The sequence below is a fragment of the Amblyomma mixtum genome, chromosome 9 (assembly GCF_055824585.1).
Source record: "Amblyomma mixtum isolate Tamu chromosome 9, ASM5582458v1, whole genome shotgun sequence".
Classification (NCBI taxonomy): Eukaryota; Metazoa; Arthropoda; class Arachnida; order Ixodida; family Ixodidae; genus Amblyomma; species Amblyomma mixtum.
The window spans coordinates 73,606,792-73,630,587 of NC_143020.1; the positions used below are offsets into that span (position 1 = coordinate 73,606,792).

The window sequence follows — 23,796 nt, forward strand, 5'->3', positions numbered from 1 at the left end:
TCAATACTGAATTACTAGTAATTCACCAATGTCGTGAATGACGCGGATTAATATCGGAATTCGTTGATTTATTTACTCAATTATTTAGCAGTCCGTTCTTCTAAACTTTCCATTCCCTCATTATTAATCATTACAAACCATAATTACACTGTACGGGATGATCGACATTTCATGAGGACACGCTCTGTCTTCACACTTCCTAACCACAGCCTGTGGTGACACATGCTGTCCACGCTACTCACGAGACAAGAAATATGCTTTCGCATTAAATGAAAAAAAAAAGAAAATTTGCGTTCAGTCGTGAGCGCTGCACAATTTTCTAATTAAGTTCCTTTTGTGCCGCGGTTACCACGACGCTCACGAACACAGCGGTGCTCATAGCATGCATGTCCGAACGTACCTTTTAGTGCAGGGTGAATGAAGCTACTGCACTGCATCTATGCGTAATAGCGAGTGAAAATGAGTCGGGGAAGGGGGGGGGGGGGGGGAGAGGGGTCTTACTAGCTGCGCCCACTGCCCATTAATTACGGCGGGATGCGCGTAATTAATTAATAACGCGACTCTCGATCGTGCTCTGCTTCTTGTCCGCTATTTCTTTTTCTACCTGCTTCCGTGTCCCCGGTGTGTACCACAGGTATACGACGCCGCATGCCGGACGCGCCTGGCCACTATGTGTCGCCGTCATGCTTCGACCAATTCCTCGATGAACTCGTTACGTCCACCCGGCTGGCGGGGTTTATTTTTTGTTTGTTTTTTGCTATATTTTCAGCGACGTCGTCTTGCGGCGTCCTTATGAACCGTGTGAACTTTCCTAGGCGGTTGCCGCAGATGCTAAGAAAACTGTAGCCGACTTTGTGTCAGGGACCGCTCGTTGTTCGGCGGAGACAATTGACTTATCGAGGACTAATATTCAAAGCGTCATCGATAACAGATTGAAGTTTTATTTATTATTTATTTATTCATTGAAACTGAGGTCTTGTTTCCAAGACCTTAGCAGGGTGGATACAATAAGCAAACGTGGTAATCCATAGATTGCGACTTTCTAATTTTATTTTATTTATTTATCAAATTCTGCCAACTGCCTCCTGGCAGTCAAAGCAGTACTGGATGCATTGTTCTTGAACAATTTCTAAGTTGAGTTTAACAGCGGCGAAGAAAGAAAACGTGCAATTGACAGGCAGCCACGAAGGAATGCGCACAATAAAAAAATAGAAACAAGAAAGAAGGAATACACTTCGAAAGGCGGTCGGCAAAGAAAGAAGCGTTCTAAAAAAATACATGCTGCATCATAGATAATGAGAACGAAGCTACTCTCGCTGCAAAGAAATCATTTGGGAATAAGAAAGGTCGCAAAGAGAAATGCAGGCGTCGCGATAATCCGCCGTTCTGGCAAATAAACTGCGATGGCACCAATATAGTTTCTTTTGTACGGATCCCTGAGCCCAGGTTACACCTACATCTATTTTCTGAAGCTGATCACAGAGTCATTTATCGCGGAATCATTATAGCTGACGAGGTTTCGAACATAGAGCGTGCTAAAATCTGGGGGGCCTTCTTGGCTGCATTCATACCGAAGAGATTGCGATACCTTTAGGTTGCCTTCAAAAAGGAACGTCTAATGTTCTTGCGTTTTTCCCGCCAGAACGCCGCTTGGAATCGGTTCCATTGCCCTTATACGGTACGCATGAGTCATCATCTTCCTCGTCGTTTGAGTACCTTCCATTGGATTATGATATGATATTATTAATCTGATCCACAATCCACCTTAATCAATCTACAAATTCACCCTAACCCATATTCTGGGGTCGGCCAACTGCCAAAATTACGGGGGTTCTTTGCAATTATGAGGAGTGGGCCAACTTTAAAGAATTTGGGGGTCCACATTCCTGGGTGGGCAGGTTGCTGAGAGTTCGGTGGCCCAATTGCCACCTGCCATGGTAGAAAGGTTGCGATGACGTCACATATACACACGACACCTGTCGACCAATCAGAATGGCCCATAACGGTAGGCTGCACTGACTTCACAAACTTACTTACGTGACCACAGGTTGTCCATGTGACGATGACGTCACATAGACGCACGACATCTGTCGACCAATCAGAATGGCCCATACGGTAGGTTGCGCTGACGTCACAAACTTACGTGACCTCTCTAGACCAGTCAGGAAATTTCCTTATGGAGAAACCGGAAACCGCACGACGACAACGTAAATGTTATCGCATTAAAAAGAAGCTAAAAAATGGTTTTTGGAAAAGGAAATGGCGCAGTATCTGTCTAACATATCTCGGCGGACACCTGAACCGCGCCGTAAGGGAAGGGAGGAAGGAGCGACTGACAGAAGAAAGGAAGGAAGAGGTGCCGTAGTGGAGGTCTCCGTAATAATTTCGACCACCTAGGGATTTTTAACGTGCACTGACATTACACAGCACCCTTGCGGCTTTTGCGTTTCGCCTCCTTCGAAACGCTTTCACCGCGGTCGGGTTCAAAACCGAAAAAAAAGCTTCCGATGCTTCTACTGATGCTCGTGATCACGCGAAAGCTCGGCTGCTGACTGCAGGAGATTTTAAGGTACCGCGTCTCCTATGGCAAAAGAGCTGCACGTCCTACGCGACCCCATCTGTGAACCGCAAGAAAGAAAAAGCGGTCATGGGAGCGTGTTGTGTTCTAGCTATGAATTTTCCAAGGCCTGCGCTGAAGCCTTCCTAGGACTAGACAGCTTTTCGCCGTTGAAAAAAGAAAAGGCAAAAGTAACACAAAGCGACTCGCTAACACCACCTGGCAGAGGAAGAGGACAACGGAGTTTACGGCCGATGGTAATTTTAACCTAGTCTAGGGGCCTGCGACCAGTAAGACAAAAAAGCCGGCGATGTAGTCGGCGAAGACCACTAAGAAGAGCCGATGCCGGTGGCACACCAGGTCCCACCTGCTCAAGACGGTGCTGTGCACCGCCTCAGCGTCCTAGTCCCACTGTTCGCAGGAGGACCATGGTGTCCTTGGGGTCGTACGGATTTAGGTAGACAGTGCAGTGACTTCTGCGGCAGTTGCCTTCCACGTGGATGGCGTGGTACTTCCAGGCTTCGGTCGAGATGTTGAGGTCTGCCGGCCGCCTGCACCACTGGTTCAGGTCTCTGGAGATTAGCGAGAAGGGGAGAGAATGGGCGTGCATTACCCACACTGTTAGGGAGACGTAGAGCGGCACGTCTATCTGGAACTTACCGTACCAGAAGGCCTCGCTTGCCTCTAGCTCAGTCGAGATGAAGAAACGACTTAAGGGTGCTTATCATGTTCGCAATGCGCAGCCTGCACTTTCCTTTTTACTGCTGGAATGGAAGAAAGGAAGCAGCACGACTGACGGCTGTTTTCTCACTTGATCGGTAGATGTAGTTCCTGGTCTCGTGTAAAAGACGGCGTATAGCTACTCTAAGGAATTCTCCAGCACACGGTCGGTGAAGCAGGGCAAATCAGCTCGTTCGTTTTCTTCTCCTTACGTGTTCTGTTTGCGGCGGTACATTTATGTGGAAAGGTTCTCGCAGTGGCCCTAGCCGCAAGACAGTTAAGCCTTTCTTCTTTCTCTTCATGCAAAGCCTAGCGGAGGGCCTTTTTTGACGGGCTTTCTTCGCTACCACATGCGACCCCAAATGTCCTCCTTCGTCGGGATGCATAATGCAGTGCCAGCTCCTCAGGACTGTTAGGGCTACTACTTAAAACAGCCACAACTAACGCTTTAATTCTGGGCGTTCCTCATACTACCTGACTAATGGCCTGAATGCGATCGATCATCGACTACCCTTTTCGAAAACCAGCCTGATAATATAACTAGCACCCAACAGCGCTGTGATTCTATTAGCAGTCAAGGAAGTCAATCAATGTAGCCAAGGAAATTTAATTATTTCGTCTAAAGGTCCTTGACATAAGTCCTTTGGATTCATATTATGTTCTCATTCTTTCCTGTCTCTGGGCCCCAGCACCTCCCTCTGCTCGCCCTTGGAAGTGAATTCGCTCCCTACCCACTCAAGACCACATGGCTGAAGGCGGGAGAATCTTAGGAGAGCCCACACCACTTCTGTCCGCCGTTTAAAAAACCTCAAGTACAGATAGATTAGCCATTGGTTTCTGCGAGGTGCAGTCCCCTCTGCTACACCTCGGCCCAAGGAGCACAGGTAATAGGCCCAATATTGAAAATTGATGGTTTCATTCTTGTCCTTTGTAGGAACGGCTTTTACCAATAGATTTCCAATATTGGGCCGATTGGCTGTGCTGATGGAGGCAGGTCCCCAGCTCCGTACAAAGGGTCTTCACTCTGAGTCCTGTCCTGGACGCGGAACGCTGCACCTCTGCCCAGGGCGCGACATCAACACGCATGCAAACAGGAGCGCACTCGCACGCAGTAACTCCAGCGGCCGCACTCTTCTACTGGCCGCATAGCAAGGTCCCGACTGGCCGCGCCGCAGACTCGACTGGTGCTCTGGTCGGCGTGTTGCTTGCCGCACAGACAAGGCCGGAACGCGGCGGGGGCTCCGGCGGGGGCAAGGTTTGATTAATCGAGGACTGATAGGGCCCAGAGCATGTGGCGTCGGCTCGCATCGGGCCAAGCCCACGGGGCGACTCATCGCCCCGACTCCGCGGGGATCTTTGCTTATTTTCTCTTTGTTTTCCTTCGCGCCGCCGCCTTCGGGGCGCGGGCACGGCCTCAGCGGGCTCGCCTACATTTCCAGGAGGATCCGTTCTCTCTCTCCCTCGCTCTCTTTCTTGACTTCACCGCATGAGTCGCGTGTAACGCGCATGGACGAGTCGAGGGCGTCACGGTCCCAGTATGCGCACGTAGCAGTGCGGCCTTCGCGTTGTGATGCTTCTGGGCAGCGGCTGCCGGTGCTGTTCAACGTAGAACGGCTTTGACGGGGTTTCTCGCCGGTAGGCCTGCTCCGGCAGCTGTCTTCGCAGTTGAAAGTGGTCTAGCGCTCTCATGCGTCAGTGTGTTCGGGCTATACGGAGTCTACTTTGAAGTGTATAGGAATATAGGAGTGGCGGTGGAGGTGCGCGGGTGACCCGGGGTGGGTAGTTGATCTGAATCAGCGCTTCTAAGCGCGTCTGATGGTCTGTTCTCATTTGTCCTCATTCTTCCAACTCTTTAATCTCTTTTTGGTACTCTCCTTCATGTACACACCAGTGAAAGTAGCCATATTGATGCTAGTGAACAGGCCCATGCTCTGTCCTGATATTAGAACATCCACTTTACCCCAACAGTTTCTATCTACTAGTACTGCATGCCTAGAAGGTGCCACACACTTCCCTGCGTTGGCCGATAAATTGTTGTGAGCCGCAGTGTGGCATTTTTCAGAACTGTAATGAACTGGTTCGTAGAGAGTACTCTATGCATACAGCAGTTCCATAGAACTTGGGCGTTTTTCACGTCGGTAAAAGACAATAGAGGAAGAATGGTGAGCAACAATGGGGACGACCTGGAAACTCGTGTCGTCTACGCGTGTTCCTTAATTTGCAGCGGGGTTTACACTAATTAAAATAGGCTGGATGAGGTAAACGGGCCATGCCAGCACTTAAGGCATCAGTTTGGGAGATTAATTTGAAACAGACGATATAAAGTGAATTTCATTTTGTGTGATATATTTGTGAGCAGTCGCGGTCTTGCTGTCCGCACGCATCAGGTAGATGCATCAACTAAAAGTTCTTGGGATATAAGCATGCAATATGCTTGCCTCCCTTCGTATAACGGACATCGGTAGAAGTTCGTTTGACATGGCTGGCCAGGATTTTCTTGTGTGCACTCTCGGAATACAAACGCCCGCGTTCTGTCCGCTGGAAAAACAGATACAGATCATGAGTTGCGCGCCCTCAGGGAGGATGTCAAAACTGCACCAACTAGCCCGATCCGCTACCCTTCTGAACACTGGTGGGTACCCGACGGCAGTGGGGGTCGAACCCCGTACCTCCCGCACGCGAGGCGGATGCTTAAGCCACCAAGCCACCGCTTCGGCTTTTGTGCCACTTGAGACACATGCAATGAGGGACTTGTTCCACAGTGAACATGTGCAATGACGGACACATGCCATATGCAGCGTGTGCAGTGAGGGCCATGTAACATAATGGAGATGAGACAGGACAGACGTTGGTCTCTGGAGTACGTGACACTGTAGACATTTGCGCGAGATCTAAGCCCGAGTGTGGGCTGGCGCGATACAGCTATGTCTTAAAGCTATTGCCCATTACCATTTCCTTCCGTAACAGTGGCAGAGAGACAACAGGAACAGAGTGGCAACTGTGTCAGCAAAAGGGGCACAACGCCCGCAAGCTCCAGAAAATAGAGAGAAGAAAAAAAGATATAGAAGGAGGAAAGGAAAAGTGAAATAGGCTACGCGATGGAACTCAAAACATGAAGCACGCAGCATGCTAAACACTCCGGAGAAGGTAAAATGACCTAAGAGAAAAAAGGGACCGTCCAGAAACATTGAGTTCTCCAAGGGCTCAACGTACAGACATTGTAGTACACATCTGTTGCACTAGTGGATCTTAGAAACGCCAACGGCAATATTACAATACTCTACCGTACGCGGTATTATAGTTCGCCACAAAGTATGACAAAAATTCAGACTGGGGTCATTTTGCGCAACGTATAGTAGGTTATTAAGTCCCGTCTGCGAGATAGTGTCTGTGAAGAACGCTGTAGCATAGGGCTCTTTATTAGTCCCCACCTGCACGATGATTTAAAGTGTTTAAATCTTAAAAAACAGGCTCTTTTTTTGTCGCCTTCATTAAAAGGAAGCCTTAAGTGCCGATCCCTTACAAAATTTTTTAGACAGTCTACAGACAATCAATAGATTTTCGTATAAATTCCATAGGCTCTGTATAGACAAATCCTAGAGAACAGTCTATGTGCAATACAAATGCTATAGACAGTCTATAGAAAATCTATAGATTTACTACCACACAGTTTTACTAGACTTTTGTCTATAGACAGTCTATAAGTATGAATAAGCAAAAAGAAATTTTTATAGGAAGGCAATAGAGTCTATAAGTAGTCAATAGACTAGACGGCCAATAGACCATAATTTTAAGGGTTGGGCATTCACGACCTCTTACTCAAAAGAAGAACTCCATAATGAGGCGCGGGGACTGTGCGACTGGCGAGCAATTGACGCATGACAAGAAAGAATAACGCATATTTCGCAGATACGAGAAATGTCCTCACAGACACAGCCCTGCAGGAAACGCAAAATAGGAGAGAAAAATTAGCATAAAAACAGCGCAACAGACGGGACCAACTAGCCCGGCTCATTCCTCTCTTAAGAGTAAAATGTACACATGTTTTCAGCGATATTTATGAAAGGAAAAGAAGATGACTTCAGTGCCACTTATCAATGTCAGTGGTATCATTCGCGGGGACGGGGCCGTGAGAAGGGGAAACGCTGCAATCATTCTTCCAGAAGTCGTCCGGGTTTGCAGCAGTTTCCGTTTCGCACGGACGTCGCCCTGCGTCAAGGGCGTTCTTACGGTGTTCTCCAGCTGTTTCCCCGACCTTGACTTTTCGCTATTGGTGAACACCGCCGCCACTGCGCAGGAGGAACTGTAGTTCCACATTGTATACGAAGCTTCCGTGCCCCACGCGACCCCAACATCATTTGTTGTGTCCTATAGCAGTACCTATAGATGAATGGGAAGCGGAGACATATTTCTTTCCGGGACAACGTAAACAGTGGCTATACGGTCAACTACATTTTGGACGTTTGTGTCTCTTGACCTTCGACAGCCTCTCTTCCCCGATTTGTCCCCTCACGCAGCTGCACAGAACATGTTTATTAGTCTTCTGGGTGCCACCGTCGATGGAGGTCAGGAGGGACAGCTTCTGCATGGTTTTCATACACGCGATAATACACATACATAACAATCGTGCGACGCAGTTTGCCTTGGCAGTCGTGTGTTCTAGCGGTATTTATTGAGCAGTCCTCCGCGGCCACTTGTCACTTTTATTGGCCACCGAAAGCGTCTCAGCATCACTGTTCAGTAGCGTCCGGGAAAGTGGGTCTTTCCTGCGCGAAGAGGAGAGCGCGCCGTGTCAAGCGGAAATGATGCGCCGTACGTGACCGTCCTGCGTGAGTACCACTGGGGGCACAAATGTGGGAAATACTTGGGTTGAGAGTCGCATATGCGTCGGCTCTGAGAATATGGTGCGTGCGCCTTGTGCCCGAAAGGCAATAGTTTTCTTGAGACAGAAAAAGCACCTGCTCTTGAGTAGAGAGGTCGAAGAAGTCTGAAAGGGAACACTTTGCTCGTCGAAAAACACAAAAGAAAATTTTCTGTCGTCAGAACAAATTTTCTGTATTTTTTTTGCTCATGAACTGGTAGTAACATAAGAAATGTTTTGTAGTTACAAGAAAATTTGATGCAGTTACTACAGAAAAGTACTAGACAACTGCAGACTGGAGAGAAGTACTTTAGTCGGATACAATTTAAAAAGACAGCAGTTGCTAACAGTGGGCCACGGTCCGCTAGCAAATCACAACACTAAACAAAATCAAATTTTTAGTGTTTCACTGTATTAAACAACACAGGAGAAAAGTACTACAGAACTGCAGAGTGCAGAGAAGTACTATAGTAGCATACAACTTAAAAAGACAGCAGTTGCTAACACTGGGCTACGGTTCCCGGCGTACTGCATTACTGCGCTGGCAAGTCACAACAGTAAAGAAATCCAACTTTTTTTAGTGTTTTACTAAATTAAACAAGATAGGTAACAAAATTCTAGGGCTTATAACATTTTTCTTGCGATTATAACTTCTTGTTTAGGTGACAAGAATAGTTTTAACACCAGAACACTTTATTGCCGTGGAGGAATTCTGTGCGGTGGTCCTGAATGGGGGCTGAGCTTAACTGTAGACTTAAGTTGCATCCGACTATGGAGAAATAACTGTAGTGTTACAGAAACATACCCCCGAAAGAATCGAAAATTCTGTCTTTGCGTCAAAGCGACCAAACATTTTGTCCTGTTCTGACACGGTTCTGCGGTTTTTTTTCCCGCTGGGTATTGGCATCTACTTAATCTATTCTCCCTAGGTATAACTGAGAGCTTTATACACTCTAAACAGAAAAGGATAAAAAGAGAATAAGCTATCCTCTAGAGCACACCCTTTTCATAAATAGGAGTGCACTAGAGGATAGCTCACTCCCATATGGGCACATTAATGTTTAGGTGTATTTTGTGTACCTACAGAAACAAAATCGGCTACTCAGCGCCAGCTATATGTCGCATGCAATACTTATGGAACCTGTCCACACTCGACACAAACATGGCCCGTTGCGCAGCAGTGGCAATGGTACTCTGGTTGAAATTTCGTGGAGATTTAACGCGGCCTAACGAAAACACCCGACTTACGGGCACTAGGCAGAAAACCACTTTTATGAATCAATCTTTGATAATTTTTCAGCGCCATTGGTTTGCACTGCGTGATGGAGTGAGCGGGCTTGCGATTCCGCTCGGCTCCGTATTCTTTCTTTTACCGCGACAGCTATTAGGTGCCCTTTCCGGGGGTTGCACGTCGTCGTCGTCGTAGTAGTAGTAGTAGTAGTAGAAGTAGTAGTAGTAGTAGTAGTAGTAGTAGTAGTAGTTGTGGTGGTAGTAGTAGTAGTAGTAGTAGTAGTAGTAGTAGTAGTGGTAGTAGTAGTAGTTGTGGTAGTAGTAGTAGTAGTAGTAGTGGTGGTGGTAGTAGTGGTAGTAGTAGCAGTAGTAGTAGCAGTAATAGTAGTAGTAGTATAAGTAGTAGAAGTAGAAGTCGCAGTAGTAGCAGTAGTAGTAGGAGTAGTAGTAGCTGTAGTAGTAGCAGCAATAGTAGTAATGTTTTAGCGTTTTTCTTGTAATATGTTGTTTTTTTTCACTTTTTTTTTCTTTACATGTTGTGATAAAATATGCTGTGTATAAACTTTTCTTTACGACATTCCGCCAACTGCCAATGAAAGGGGGCCTGCGGCCCTGTCAAGCTGGCTTATGGCAGCTTTTTCTGCAGGCTTCCTGCATCATGTAATGTGATGTGAATAAACTTCTTCTTCTTCTTCTTCTTCTAGTAGTAATAGTATTAGTAGTATTAGTAGTAGCAGTAGTAGTAGCAGTAGTAGTAGGTGTAGTAGTAGGTGAAGTAGTAGCAGTAGTAGTAGGAGTAGTATTGCCACGTATCTTTGCAGTGTTTGTTCGTTCACGCTCAAGGCAGCAGGAAAGGGTCGTTATCACTTTTGTTCGTGGCGCGAGAAGCGACCAGACTAATCTCGATTGTTCGCAGCCATGAAAGGCTGCATCTAGGTTTTTCCAGATTACCGTAGATGATCTTGACCTGTTATCTGGAAGTTTCCTTGCCGGCTTTAAATTGAGCGATGCCGCGAGCGGCGGACATTCGTAGTTCGACGATTGACGAGCACGCTTGTTGCTTACGCCGCCACCGAGTGAGTCAGTTCTTTTGCGGGCGCAAGTCAGCCCAAAATAAAGAGCTTCGTTTGCAAGTATTTCTGGTGTCTTCCTGACCGCTGGACTGCCGTCACTACAACGTGACATCTGGTGGAGGTGCTGGGTAAGCAACAAGCGTGCTCGTCAATCGTCGAACTACGAATGTCCGCCACTCGCGGCATCGCTCAATTTAAAGCCGGCAAGGAAACTTCCAGATAACAGGTCAAGATCATCTACGGTAATCTGGAAAAACCTAGATGCAGCCTTTCATGGCTGCGAACAATCGAGATTAGTCTGGTCGCTTCTCGCGCCACGAACAAAAGTGATAACGACCCTTTCCTGCTGCCTTGAGCGTGAACGAACAAACACTGCAAAGATACGTGGCAGTATGGTAGGTGTAGTAGTAGTAAGTGTAATAGTAGCAGCAGTAGTAGTAGTAGGAGGTGTAGTAGTAGTAGTAGTATTAGTAGTAGTAGCAGTAGTAGTAGCAGTAGTAGTAGGTGTAGTAGTAGGTGAAGTAGTAGCAGCAGTAGTAGCAGTAGTAGTAGGAGTAGTAGTAGTAATAGTAGTAGGTGTAGTAGTAGCAGCAGTAGTAGTAGTAGCAGTAGTAGTAGTAGTAGTAGTAGTAGTTGCACGTCGCAGTCATCGGCGTAACCGGTGGGTATGTTGCCATGGGAACCACTCCGAGGGTGGCTACCATGAAACAAGGAGGGTATGCGTGACGGGACGATTGCGTAACCGGGGCATGGCTAGCACAGCAACCATTCGGACGGTGGCTACCATGGAAGGAGGAAGTTATGGCGAGTGTGTAAGACGGCGCAACCGGTGCGTGGTTGTCACTTGACCCACCGGAAGGGTAGTTTCCGTGGAATGAGAAGGGTTACCGCGTAGAAGCAGTATGATATGGCGTGAACGCTGAAAGGCGCAACTGAAGGGTGGCTACCATGGGAACCGTAATGATACTTTCTACTACACCATGAAGATCACGTTCCACTCGATAGCACTCCACTCGAAGGAAACCTCACGGCTCGTACAAAGGCACTCCCGCTGTGAGGCACATGTACCAAGGAATATTTCCTCTCCGGTCTCATTCTTGTCCCAGCGAACTTGGACAGCTGTTCCTTTTATTTTTCTTTATTGCGCTACAGTTGCGTTTTAAGAGGTTTTCTACTGAGATCGAAGGTATTGTATTGCCTTTTTTTTTCAGGGAAGAGCTGTCGCGCCAGGCTTGGCTTTTTCGGGAGCCGTTCTTGCCATCATGGGCACTGGGAAGCATTTTTAAGCCCACCTTCGAGGCCGTCCTAACTAATCTTGACTTAAGACTCACACCCTTCTCTGTCCCGGAAGCAGACAAGTCCACAAAATTTGAGAGAAAGAAGAAGGAGAGCGAGAGAGAGAGCTAGTTTAACGCGCTCGAGCTTCCAGCAGATTTGAAACAAGCTGTCTGTTGCTGTTCACTGTGGGCGGACAGACCAGCACCGCAGCAAGTTCTTAGGTTAAGTTGCGCACTATGGTGAGGTCGGGGGGGGGGGGGGGGGGCGAATTTTGAGGGGAAGATGGAAGGAGAGGGAGGGGCGTAGGTCGGCGGTGGTCTACTCTCCTCAGTATGCGGTTCGCCACCTCCGGGAAGGAGCGACCGACCGCCGAGAGGCGTCCACACCTATGGCTGCGCCGTCGCTTGTCTTTCTTTTTCTTTGTTTCTTCGTCATCTCCACCGGAGCATGAGCGGCGCAGAGCGTTGCTGGTTCGCGTGGGAACGCTGCTCGGCAGGTGCCCGGCTCGCCGGTACGCCTCGGCGTCAAGCACGGAACTGGGACCGAGAGAGCGGGCAGCATTTTTGGACAAGTGCAAAACCATTTATCATGTCTGGTCAGGGCAACGGCGGAGCGCGCCCGCGCTATGTTTGACGCTGCCGCTGAACGCCGACTCACAGTAAAACCGTGCACTGCGGTCGATGTTGAAGAGGCACGAAGAACCTTCGAGTCGTGAAGATCGGAGGATACCCTCAACTTGGAGGTAGTCCTGGTGGTGGCGGGGGTATTTTGGTGGAAAGTACACACAGGCCATGTCGAACTGCGTTAAAGTACGTTTAACCATAGAGTCCCTGCTGGAGGCTGTACGGGTTCACAGCCCTCCATCTTCGATGAATTTTTACCTGACCGGAAATCATGAGTGTAAGTATTCGCGGAATCCAAAAGGTGCAGAGTTCGACTACAGCGGTTTAGGTGAAGTCATGGCGACCATGGACGACTACCTATTACAGTAACGCTAGAAGCGTGTTCGCATACCGCCGAAATTGGAACACTAGTTGAAAGAGAAGTCTTCTTTTGAAGATTTGAGAGGAACCTGTTAGTTTAATGATTTCTATTTTATCTGTCCACATTTAATCCTTTAACTGAGACACTTCCTACGCTAAGAGGGTACCCTTTAAGTTTCACTCTGTAAGACCCCTATACAAGTTGTATTATATGCAAGATGCACGGAGGATGGATATCATGGAGACATATTTGAGACAATTATTTATTTAATCGCCTGAGCAGGTGAGGCACAGCTCGAAGCAGGGTCAGGACTGTGAGCCCAAAAGCTCAGCGCTGACTGTAAAAAGAGCCCACCAGGTAGTTACTCTGTTGCGCATATGTTGCTCGTAAAAGATGGAAAAATCAATTAGCGATCAACCAGTTTTTTTTTTTTTACCAGTGTTTCGCCCAAGAGAGCACAGCAGCTCAGCTGCTAATGAATATACGCAGCGGAATAACACTGCGCACTGATATCCTCGTACTTGCGATTGGTTTCCAGGTTCGAGGGTGTGCTGCACACTTCTAAGCTCAGTGCTTTTAGGCATAGTTTTGCATTTTTCATCTGGGGATGGCGGTGCAGTCGGAGCTATTTTCTCTTGGAGCTAAGTGGCCAGTCTCTCCTCCTGGCTAATCTCTTTTCCTTTGTTATTTCGTTGTTTATCGTGCCCGCTAATTCTCGGATGAGGTCGCAATCAAATCCAAAGTAGTTCCGTCTTCTACATCGCTTCATTGTGCTACACTGCGTTTGTTTTCTTTGCGCATTTTTTTTTCTTGTTGAACTTCGCTGCCCTGCCTGAAGATCATTACGCCATAGCAGCCCCAGTACGGAAGCGTGCGCCTTTCGAGGCTTCGCGCACATGTACAGCGTATGGATGCAGGTGAGCCGGTTGTACTCAAGCATTTAAAATCTGTACGAGCGGTGTTTTATTTTAAACGGCGTTAATTTTGCTATTTTCCTTATCATGTTATCAGAATCTCGCCAGCTGATACCATACATAGGAGTTGAACTCAAAAGAGCAGCTGACACGCAGGCTACCACTGGATACGGTGATGTTTCACTGGAAGGTTCTTCAGAACCAACTGATGAAGCAGACGAACAACAACGGGGGTAATTTTCTTAGACAGTCTATAGACTGTCTATAGACTTCTATCTGCAAAGTCTATGGACTCTCTATAGACAAATCCTATCGATTAGTCTGCAGGGAATACAAATGATATAGACGGTCCATAGACAATCTATAGATTTATGGACATACACTTTTAGTCGACTTTTGTCTTTACGCTATGAATACACAAAAGTAAATATCTATAGGAACGCAATAGAGCCTATAAGAGATCTGTAGACTGTCTATGGAATATTTTTATAGAAGGTACTCGTCGTGAGCAATATATCTGTCCTACACTCTGTCCACCACCTCTTTGGCTGTGGTCTGCTGTCGAACCAATGAATTCTGCACCACAGCTGTTGGCCATGGTGAAGGAAGCGTCCGGACGTGTCGCAAAGGTGGAATTGAATAGGTGCCTTTCGGAAGGAGGCGACGTTCTGTTTCCAGCAAGGCCTCCGGGGAAAAGCTACCAGTAGAAAGGTATGGGGAATGAGGGGCTCGTCATAAATATCAGAGAAGCCAACAGCCACAGAAACCAAGCAGCACAGGGGCTTTCGTGAAAGAAGGAACATTCCGTATTTGCTGTCGGAGAATATAGATGCAAGGTTTGTAGCAAATGCAAACGACGAATTCGTCAAATGCCAACGCAGGCCTTTGGTCGTTTTTAGTGCGCCAGCAGCTACAGATACCTTTATTTCGGCGTCAAGGATGTTATCCGAATTCTTGGCTTGATGATAACCAATCAAATGATAGCCCAAATGATAGCCAATCATAGCCAAATGATTGGCTATGACTGGCTTGACAGAGGGATACGCCCCTACATACTGACAAAGCGAAAGAAACAAAGAACGAACGGAATGCCATCAACAAAATAACTATTGTACATAGTTACAGATTCCGTTGCAAATATAACAGGTCAGGAAGGTAACAAATGCATAACGGTGAACAGAACATGAAAATTAAATGCATGAACACAGGAAGTGACAACAAAATAAAAAGAAAAAGTACAAAAATCTTTGGAGAATGTGCGCAGCATGCGAAAATGCATAATCAGGCGCGCAAGACATCCACTGCGAATTAAGCAGATTTGAAATAATATACCAGAGCATTTGACGGCCGTAGTTGGTGCGAAAGGATGGGACGACACAAGATGTCATTGTTACGTATTGAGTAATCGTTAGTTTTGGTCTGTGAGTTATGTAGGTCTTCAAAGAAAGTGTTATGATTTTTCCGTTTTCTTTCATAGCGTTTCTTTAACCATAGAATGTAGCGGTCGTCGACTGGTGATATATTCAGTGACGTGAAAACAGGTTGAGTATGAGCCTTAAATTGTGTGTTAGCAATAATACGAAGGGCTTCTTTTTGTATATTCTGTAAGCTATCACGGTTTGACCATGGTGTCGTTCCCCACACCATGACAGTAGGAAAATCATGATAGAAATAGTGCATTATAAATTAAAAGTCTAACACTAAGTGGTATTAAGAAACGAACCTTGCATAACATGCCTGTGCTTCTGGCAAATTTTTTAACAAGGTTATTGATATGTAGGTCCCATGCCTAATTACTCTGTATTATCACAACCAGGCACTTAATCAAAGAAGTTATCTGAATACATTGTGAACCAATAGTAAGATCAGATAAAGATTCTAACGGCTTGTTCTTTGGTCTGAAAAGTACTGCTTTAGTTTTTGAGTTCTTAATCTTGAGCGAAGATCGTGTACATCTGGATACATGACACATTTAACAAATCTGCCAATGTACACAATTTCGTTCATGTAGATGTAAAACAGTGTGTGTCTAAGAATACTGCCTTGTGGTACGCCATAAGGAATGGGTTTAAGTGTGATGAAGAACTGTCAACTATAACCAGTTGCCGGTAGCGTTCTAAGTTCTTATAAGCTGAATGAAACTGCCGCGGAAACCATAGTGCATGCTCAAGTTTTAGGAATAAAATTTTGTGATTAATGGAATCGAGAGCTATTGAGAAGTCCACGAACACCCAAAGAGTAAGATCTTTTTCTACAAAGGACTCTAAAATAATTTCCTTGATGGTTAATAACGCTGTTTCGGTTGATCTTTGACAAAAGCAACCTGTCATACAGAAATAATTTTGTGTTTGTTGATAACACGAACCCCTAAATGTTTCTCAAAACTTTTCGAAAAAAATTCTGGGGGCACTTTGAGCGTCTAAAGTGCGTAGAGGCGAAAACATTTTCCGCGCCATTTGACTGCCTCTGTGGCACTGGTGACGTCATATATAATTAGGTACTTATTACTAAGTGGCAATTTACTAATTAATTGCGAATTACTGACTAACGACCAAATACTAATTAACTGTCAATTAACGACGCTTAAGCTTCGCCTTTAGGAGTAAAGCGCGACAGCGCGTTGTAGTGCTGCCAAGGAGTCCACAGAACGCCACCATCCGTTCGGCCCGATGCCTTGCCCTTTGGCCGCAACGATATTTGAGGAAAGGAAGGGGTGCAGTAATTCTCTGTCATCTCAGTGGACACCTGAACCGCATCGTACAGGAAGGAAGGAAGGAAGGAAGGAAGGAAGGAAGGAAGGAAGGAAGGAAGGAAGGAAGGAAGGAAGGAAGGAAGGAAGGAAGGAAGGAAGGAAGGAAGGAAGGAAGGAAGGAAGGAAGGAAGGAAGGAAGGAAGGAAGGAAGGAAGGAAGGAAGGAAGGAAGGAAGGAAGGAAGGAAGGAAGGAAGGAAGGAAGGAAGGAAGGAAGGAAGGAAGGAAGGAAGGAAGGAAGGAAGGGGAGTGAAAGAAGAAAGAGGGGCCGTAATGAAGAAAATGAAAATTGTATTTGAGGAAAGGAAATTACGCAGTAACTTTCTCACATATCTCGGCGGACATCTGTGAAAAGCGTGACACCTCTGCTGACAAGCTTCAGCTGACAGCCTTCTGTCGACACCGATGAGGCATTAAAGACTTTTTCGCCTTAAAACTAGAATTATGATATTGGTCGGCAATTAGAAAATTTATTTTCGTCACCTCTTTTAGAAATTGCTGTAACCTTAGCAATCTGTAGCCTTTCATGGAAGGCTAATGAGGAATACACCAAGTTTACAATGTGTTCTAATATTGGGGCGAACTTGTAAGATGTGTATTTTGCCGGTAATATTTGGAGGTCGTCCATGTCCTCAATTTTACCATTTTTCATAGACAGCAGGACCGACAGAACCTTACTGGTTGTAACAAGGACCAAAAATGCGCTTTTGCTAACTGTTCGATTCTTATTCCTTAGAGATTGGTTTTAATGTGTGCCGTCTGCAGTGGACACAAAGAAATTATCAGAAGCGTCGGATAGTTGAAAACGGCACAGGTGAGCGCCATCTACTATTAATTCATCAATTCCAGTCGTCTGTTTTAGGTTCAGCAAGATATGGAGTCGTTTCCAGAAAATGATCGGAGTACTTGATTACTTCCTCGTTAAATACGTTACCCATGTGAGATCTTTTCGCTTGTCGCGTGATGCTATTGGCTCCAATTCTTGCAGCCTTAAACTTTTTAAGATCGCTGATAGCTTTCGTTTCTAGAAAGCGTTTAAAAAGTGTGTTTTTAAACCGTATCCTCTGTTCGATCCCGACCGCGCCGGTCGAATTTCGATGGAGGCGAAATTCTAGACTGCCGTGTACTGTGCGATGTCAGTGCACGTTAAAGAACTCCAGGTGGTCGAAATTTCCGGAGCCCTTCACTATGGCGCCCTTCATTGCCCGAGTTACTTTGGGAAGTTAAACCCCCTAAACCATAAACCATAGTAGTAGTAGTAGTAGAAGACCTTTATTCGGCCATAATTGACAGGCCGAGCATGTCGACCGCCTGGACGACCAGAAGTCGCTGTTCTTCCTCCCCTTCGGCGCTAAGCCAGTCGAGCCAGGAGGTGATGGATAGAGAAGGTGGAAGGTAGGAACCTGACTCCTGAGCAGCCGGGCAATAGAAGAGGCAATGGGCCAGGTCCGCATAAATACAGGCGCAGTTGGTACAGGAAAGGCCTTTACGCATTCATTAGGTATCCACGGCTTACGAGCCTTTGAAGCTCGAATCTTTGTTTATATCAAACACGCACAAAATACAGCTCTTTCTAAGTGAAAAAAAAATACCGCAAGCTTCGTCAGCATGAGTTGCCACATACACGCTGTTGCAGTTTACCTGTCACAGTTTATCATATAATGTTTGTTATGTAGACTGGTTTATGTCTTGAAAACGCATAGAATGCAACATTTTTGCCGGTTTGTCATGGGGGACTAAGATATTCGCAATTAGGTAAATTGAGAGGTTGCCACTAAGATCAGCTGCCAGTACACGGGATATATGAGATTCATAACATGCTTTAGTTATAAAGGTGTCTAGTAACGTTGACGTTTCGGCCTCAATGCGTATTGACTCACTTGTCATTAACACATGTGTTTGTCTCTAGAATAGCGTATGATAGCAGAATAAACATTTCAAGCAAGCTTATGTTCAAGTCACCGCCTAATGTGAGCCTATACTTGTCATCATTTACCGAGCTGAAGTACTTGTCTATAAAAGTGAGAAATTAGTAACTGCTTCTGCTGGGTGGGCGGCATGTGAAGGTAGAAAGCAAGCAATTAGAGTGCAGGGTAAGCACTTCGTAGTCATCGGTCGTAATATTGAAACTGTCATGTAGTTCGTATTTTAGAGAAGTGTTTGACAGCACCGCAACCCCCCTCCTCTCTTAGAGTCCGGGTTAAGGAAAAAAAAAATTGGCAGTGGTTTAGCTCTGGTTCAACCTGGAGGATTGCGAAAGCAACGAGGAGAGAGAGAGAGAGGCTATGGAGAGCGCGCGGCAGCGGCGGCGGCCCCAGCACGCTAGCTATGCGCCGCTACTGCGCATGCGCAACTGGCGAGCGCGGCGGCGGCACCTCTGAGTCACCCGCGCAGCGACGGCGGCGGCGCGCCAGCTGTGCGCCGTCCTCGCGCATGTGCAGAAAGCAAGCAATCAATCAAAGCAAGCAAGCAAGCAGTAGGCGAAGCGAGTGGACGCCTTCGAGCGAGTACCCATGTTTCGTCGCTGCGTCGAGGAAACCATGGAGCGAACGTTGGAATAGCGCTACGCTGTGAAGCTGTGAAGCGCGGTTATAACCGCGCCTGAGCCTGAGATTGTTCGAAAGGAGAAGTTTAAAAGAGCGCTCAGGCGGCTGAAGAACAAATCTAAGCTTTCCGCCGCTCCGTACGTAATCAAGAATAGACAACAGCAATTCGTTAGTCGAAGGTGCATCAGTTCTTGGCTGCAGGCCAATAGCTATGGGGTGGGACCAATATGGTTCTTACCTGGCATCTGCGTTTCGTAGACATCCTGCCAACCGCACATTCTCAAGCACTGCTTCCGTATCCATTAAACCTTGCCACCACATCCGCCTTCACCGATGAATAGCTGCATTTGGCTGTTGTTCAGCGTGTTTCACATGCCTCAAGGCTATACGCGGCGTCACGGCGGTAGCCATTAGGTTAAGTTAACGACTGGGTCCGTACAACGCGCATCCATAATATCTAGGCCAAAGTAGTTGACGGCCGACACTAATGCAAGGCTATCCCGTTGTATGCAGTCGGCGGGTTTCACAAGGGTTTCTGCCAAACGAACCACACTGCACTGAACGCCGAGAGCTGAGCTAAAAGGCCGATTGCGCCTGCAATAAAGCCGTGGCAAAGACGCGGTGGCGGCGAAGCTTAACCCTAACGATCGCATTTTGTTCGCCGCGTAGCGGCTTTTCAGGTGGCATACCTTCTGGTTGAAGACACTCCCTCCGCCTTTTGCGCTGTCCACGCGTCTCACGTAATTGCGAGAGTCGTTAGTAAGGGGCCTCGTAATGACTGAATGTCCGAGGCCCCGCCTGGCTGCCTGCCTTTCTTGTCTTACCGGTACTGTTCCCCGCCGCGTTTTGCGAGATTTCTTACCGCGTCAAGGACCTGCGGTGCAGCAACCACGCTCTTTCCAGAGGCTTTCAGAAAGGCTGTCGGCTGCAGTGCGCGGACAAAGGAAGAAGTGGAGCCAAATTAGACGTCGACGATGCGATCGAGCCTAATGCGCGGTATACGCACGAGCAAACCAGACTCGTTTAATACTTGCTACATTGGCGCATTCGAAAGGCAGTGCCTATTCGCACTCGCTATTAGAAGCTTGCACACGTTGGCGAGGAGCACGCTGTATGTGCCTATTCCCAGCGCACTTACATAGGTACCACGGCCCTGCAGCCTTCTTTGCATACACCCAGTGCAGGAACTCAAGGCGAGACAGTTCCAGCGGCTTAACCCGGACCTTCCAGCGCAGTGCGCTACGGAGTCTAGCCGGCTGCCATTAATCATACCGCACGTACGAAAAGATAGATGCCTTTTTACATCATCTGGTTTTTCTTTTCGTTTTTGTCATTATTTCCAGCTGTTCGTCTTAATGAGCAGACATACGGAGCGGTCACTGCACACCGTTCGGTCCCCGGGACGTCCTCCATCTGTCATTTGCATACATTTGGGATACCACTTTCTGTCGGCGGCGCTTGCGGCATTCTTTGGCTCGTTTTGTGTACAGATTTGTTTTAGACCAGATTTGTATTACAAGCGCTTGTTGTTTGGCTCGCAGTTCCCACCCGTGTCCGAGGACGCATACCAACGTGCTTCCCTCCCGCGCCTAACCCATCCTCGCGCTTAGACATGCTGATTGTCGTGGCGGACCTCCTTCCAAGTCCATCCTGCATCTCGGCTCCGACCAATGGGAGAGCAGGCTTGGCCGCGGGCGCGCAAAGGCGAGTGGCGTTTCATTGTTCCGTTGCGCCAAGATTAATGGTGCGAAAATGGTCGGTGTCATTGCGAGAGCAGTCGTAATCGGAGACCGTGTGTCTGTCTCTCTCTCTCTCGCTCTCTTGAGGGCGCTGAGAGAACCGCCCTATCGTCAGAGGAGGCATTTTTCTTCATCACAGTCGTACGCACGCAAGCCAGCTCCTCCTGCGTAGACGCCCGCCCGAACTGAGGGCTATTGGAGAATGCCACGCTTGTGTAGCGAGAGCATGGTGGTGGCTCGTCTACGCTTTGCGCTGATTCGACGTGCGTATGCTGAGCGCCAGGGCCCATCCGGTCTTGGCCACAGTGTCTTGGAGCGGTGGTTAACCCATGTCTTGTGAAGAGTCTGAGCGTCGCGGTAGGTGCGTACGTAGACGGGTGCGGCTCATGCAGGCTCTGGATTCATCGTACATGCTGTGTAAGGTTGTTCGCTTCGAAATTTAGCGTTCCTTTTCTTTTTTTTTCTTTCAGGACTGAACCGGATCTGAAGCTTGACCCTCAGGACTAAAGGTTATTGGATCCTGTTGCTTGGTGATTCCACGCGAGTAGCATCGCGTGATTTCAGAAGCTGTGTACTTCTAAAACGTGTTGATGTGATGTAGAAGGTGTGGTTCATTGGAGAATAGCAATGCTACGTCTTGTTACAGGCTTCATTCGGGGAGATATGTGGTTCTCACGGCTGAAGTTTTCGGCCGATTGTACCCTTAGGGCAGAGCAACGCGACAGAACGCTGAGGGTTTGAGCAATTTCTGTTGGTTTCGACAAAGTTCAGTTGTGAGCACAGTTCAGAGTTAAGTTATGGAGGAGATACACACTCGAATGTTCCATGACTGGTAAACATTTGAGCTGCTGGAGGCGATATGGTTCACCGAAAAAATCCTGGGTGGCCGTTGTGGCACAAAGTGGGGACATATTTTGTCACTTGTATTGTGAGACACATGATGAGATTCACGGGAGATGGAAGACACTTCTCAGTTATTATTTTGCTACCCATGAACTTTAAAATGTGAGCACTTTCTGCTTGTACCAAGATTGGTGGTACCTGCCTGTTCCTCGATCGGCACAGAACACTTAAGGCGCAATCCAAGGAGCGTGAGAGCGGTCATCGATCATAGATGGAGTCTTAATACCCATTGTGTCAGGAAGATCGTTAGCTCGACGACATGTGGATGGCAGCACGAATCAAAGTGTTGGCGTCGGTGTAAGCAAGCATGCGCTTTCTGTGCATATTTACCTGTCGTAGTTCTATGGTATTATTTTCATTTTGCACTCGTATTTACATTTTTTTGAAATATCGACTGTTGCCCTCCTTAAGCGGGAAGTGTCTGAAAAATGCACGGCGACCAGTTTTTGTTTATTTAGATGAGCATGTAAAGAGAGGCATGGGGCAGGACAATGGCGCCGACTGCCCCTTTTTTGCAGAGGGGCCAAATAGGCGAACTCCACACACAGTACAGAGTATACAGCAGAGCTTCGGCGCGGAATATTCGAGACAGTTTACAACGAAACATTTCAGCAATTCTAGCATTGAATAGCAGAACAGAAAACATAATGCAAGAAAGGGTGCTATTCTGACTGTATTGAAGTCTTTCAGTTGTTAAGAGCTTAACATGGTTCATGGTTTATGGTGGTTTAACGTCCCAAAGCGACTCAGGCTATGAGGGACGCCGTTGTGAAGGGCTCCGTGAATTTCGACCACCTGGGGTTATTTAACGTGCACTGATATCGCACAGTACACGGGCCTCTAGAATTTCGCCTCCAAAGAAATTCAACTGCTGCGGCCGGGATCGAATCCGCGTCTTTCACCATAACCACTAAGCCACCGCGGCGGCAAATTAAGAGCTGATGAGGCAAAGAAGTTGCATTAAACCAAACACTGTATTAGCTGCGTATTGACTTAGAGTGAATGAATGGAGAAAAGCTAGCAGCGAGTCCCGATGGCTGGCATCCACAGCAGCTGCTGGTTGATCGTTTCTTCAGTGCAGATGACGACAGAAAATCTAATAGCTTGAAGTTGGGATGAGTCTTTTGTCAAAAAATTAGGTTCCGAGATTTCGCTATGACCTAATCTAGAATTTCTTTATCTTTCAGTAAATGTATTACACTTAGGTGTTCCCGATTTAGAAAAACGAATTGGCAGCAATTTTTCGTCGTCATCTCGACCGAAAATGTGGGTGCGTCTCAATGTTCTCTCTTCGTTTCGGATACTTGCAAAAATTCATTGCTCTGAAGCTTTCCACAGGAAGCAGTGTTTATTTGGAATTTGTCCTTGTTCCTAGTACATTTTTCAGCCATTAGGATACCTCCTGTATCTTTTCTGTCAAGAGAAGTTTTGACGAATAAAATGCTTTCCAGATACCTTATTACCGTTTTTTTTTTCTGAAAACAACATTTTTGGAGGTTTGTGATTTTTTTTTCGGGAACTGTAATGTGTAAGCAAACCAAAATTTTTTAACAGATTTTAATAATTGCCTTTACATAACTGGTACCAGAATCAATAGACTAAGTTCGTTTGTACTTTTCTGACTGAAAACAATTCATGGCAATGTTATTAGATCGAAAAAGAAAACATATCAAATTTAGTTTTAGTTCGAAGAAAAATTTTAGCAAACGCGCTACATAGCTCAATCGAGAGAGCAAAACAATTGGTATGGGGCAGATAAGGGAATACACCAGGGAATAGAAGGGAACGAGGCTGTGCACACAGCCACCCGAGCGTCCCTCCCCCGGAGTTCCACTGAATTCCCAGACTCTGTCGGGACTCCTCTACTAATTCCGCTCACCACATATGCGGACATTACAGCATATCTGCGCCTCAGTAGGCAGACGTTCCCAAAGCCCACCAAGAGCCTGGATTGAACTGCAAGGAACGACACCTAAGAAGACTGCAAACGGGGTCGTTTCTAAGCCCTGCGATTTTAAAACGCATAGACCCTAATTTTTCGGAGTACTGTAAGTTTTGTGACACGTGGGCAGATGCATATCATATGGTACGGGCCTGCCAGAAAATTATGGTAGTAAAGAGAATGAATCAGCCAATGAGAGAGGGCTGGGGGGCGACCCTGTCCGACTGCTTTGACCTGGAGTCCCAGAGGGCTTTGTTTCAAAGAGCGCGGGCAGCGACTACCGCCAATGGTGTCCCGGA

At 47.0% G+C, this 23,796-nt stretch overlaps 1 long non-coding RNA gene across 1 annotated transcript in view; it reads left to right on the top strand.

Annotated features, from left to right (window-relative positions):
• The window catches only part of LOC149329740 (uncharacterized), a 53,225-nt gene extending 32,611 nt beyond the window's left edge, over positions 1–20,614 (top strand). The window contains exon 2 of the long non-coding RNA XR_016285460.1: positions 20,455–20,614. This is a non-coding gene — a long non-coding RNA (uncharacterized LOC149329740). The remainder of the gene's footprint in view (positions 1–20,454) is intronic.
• Positions 20,615–23,796: the final 3,182 nt, after the last annotated feature.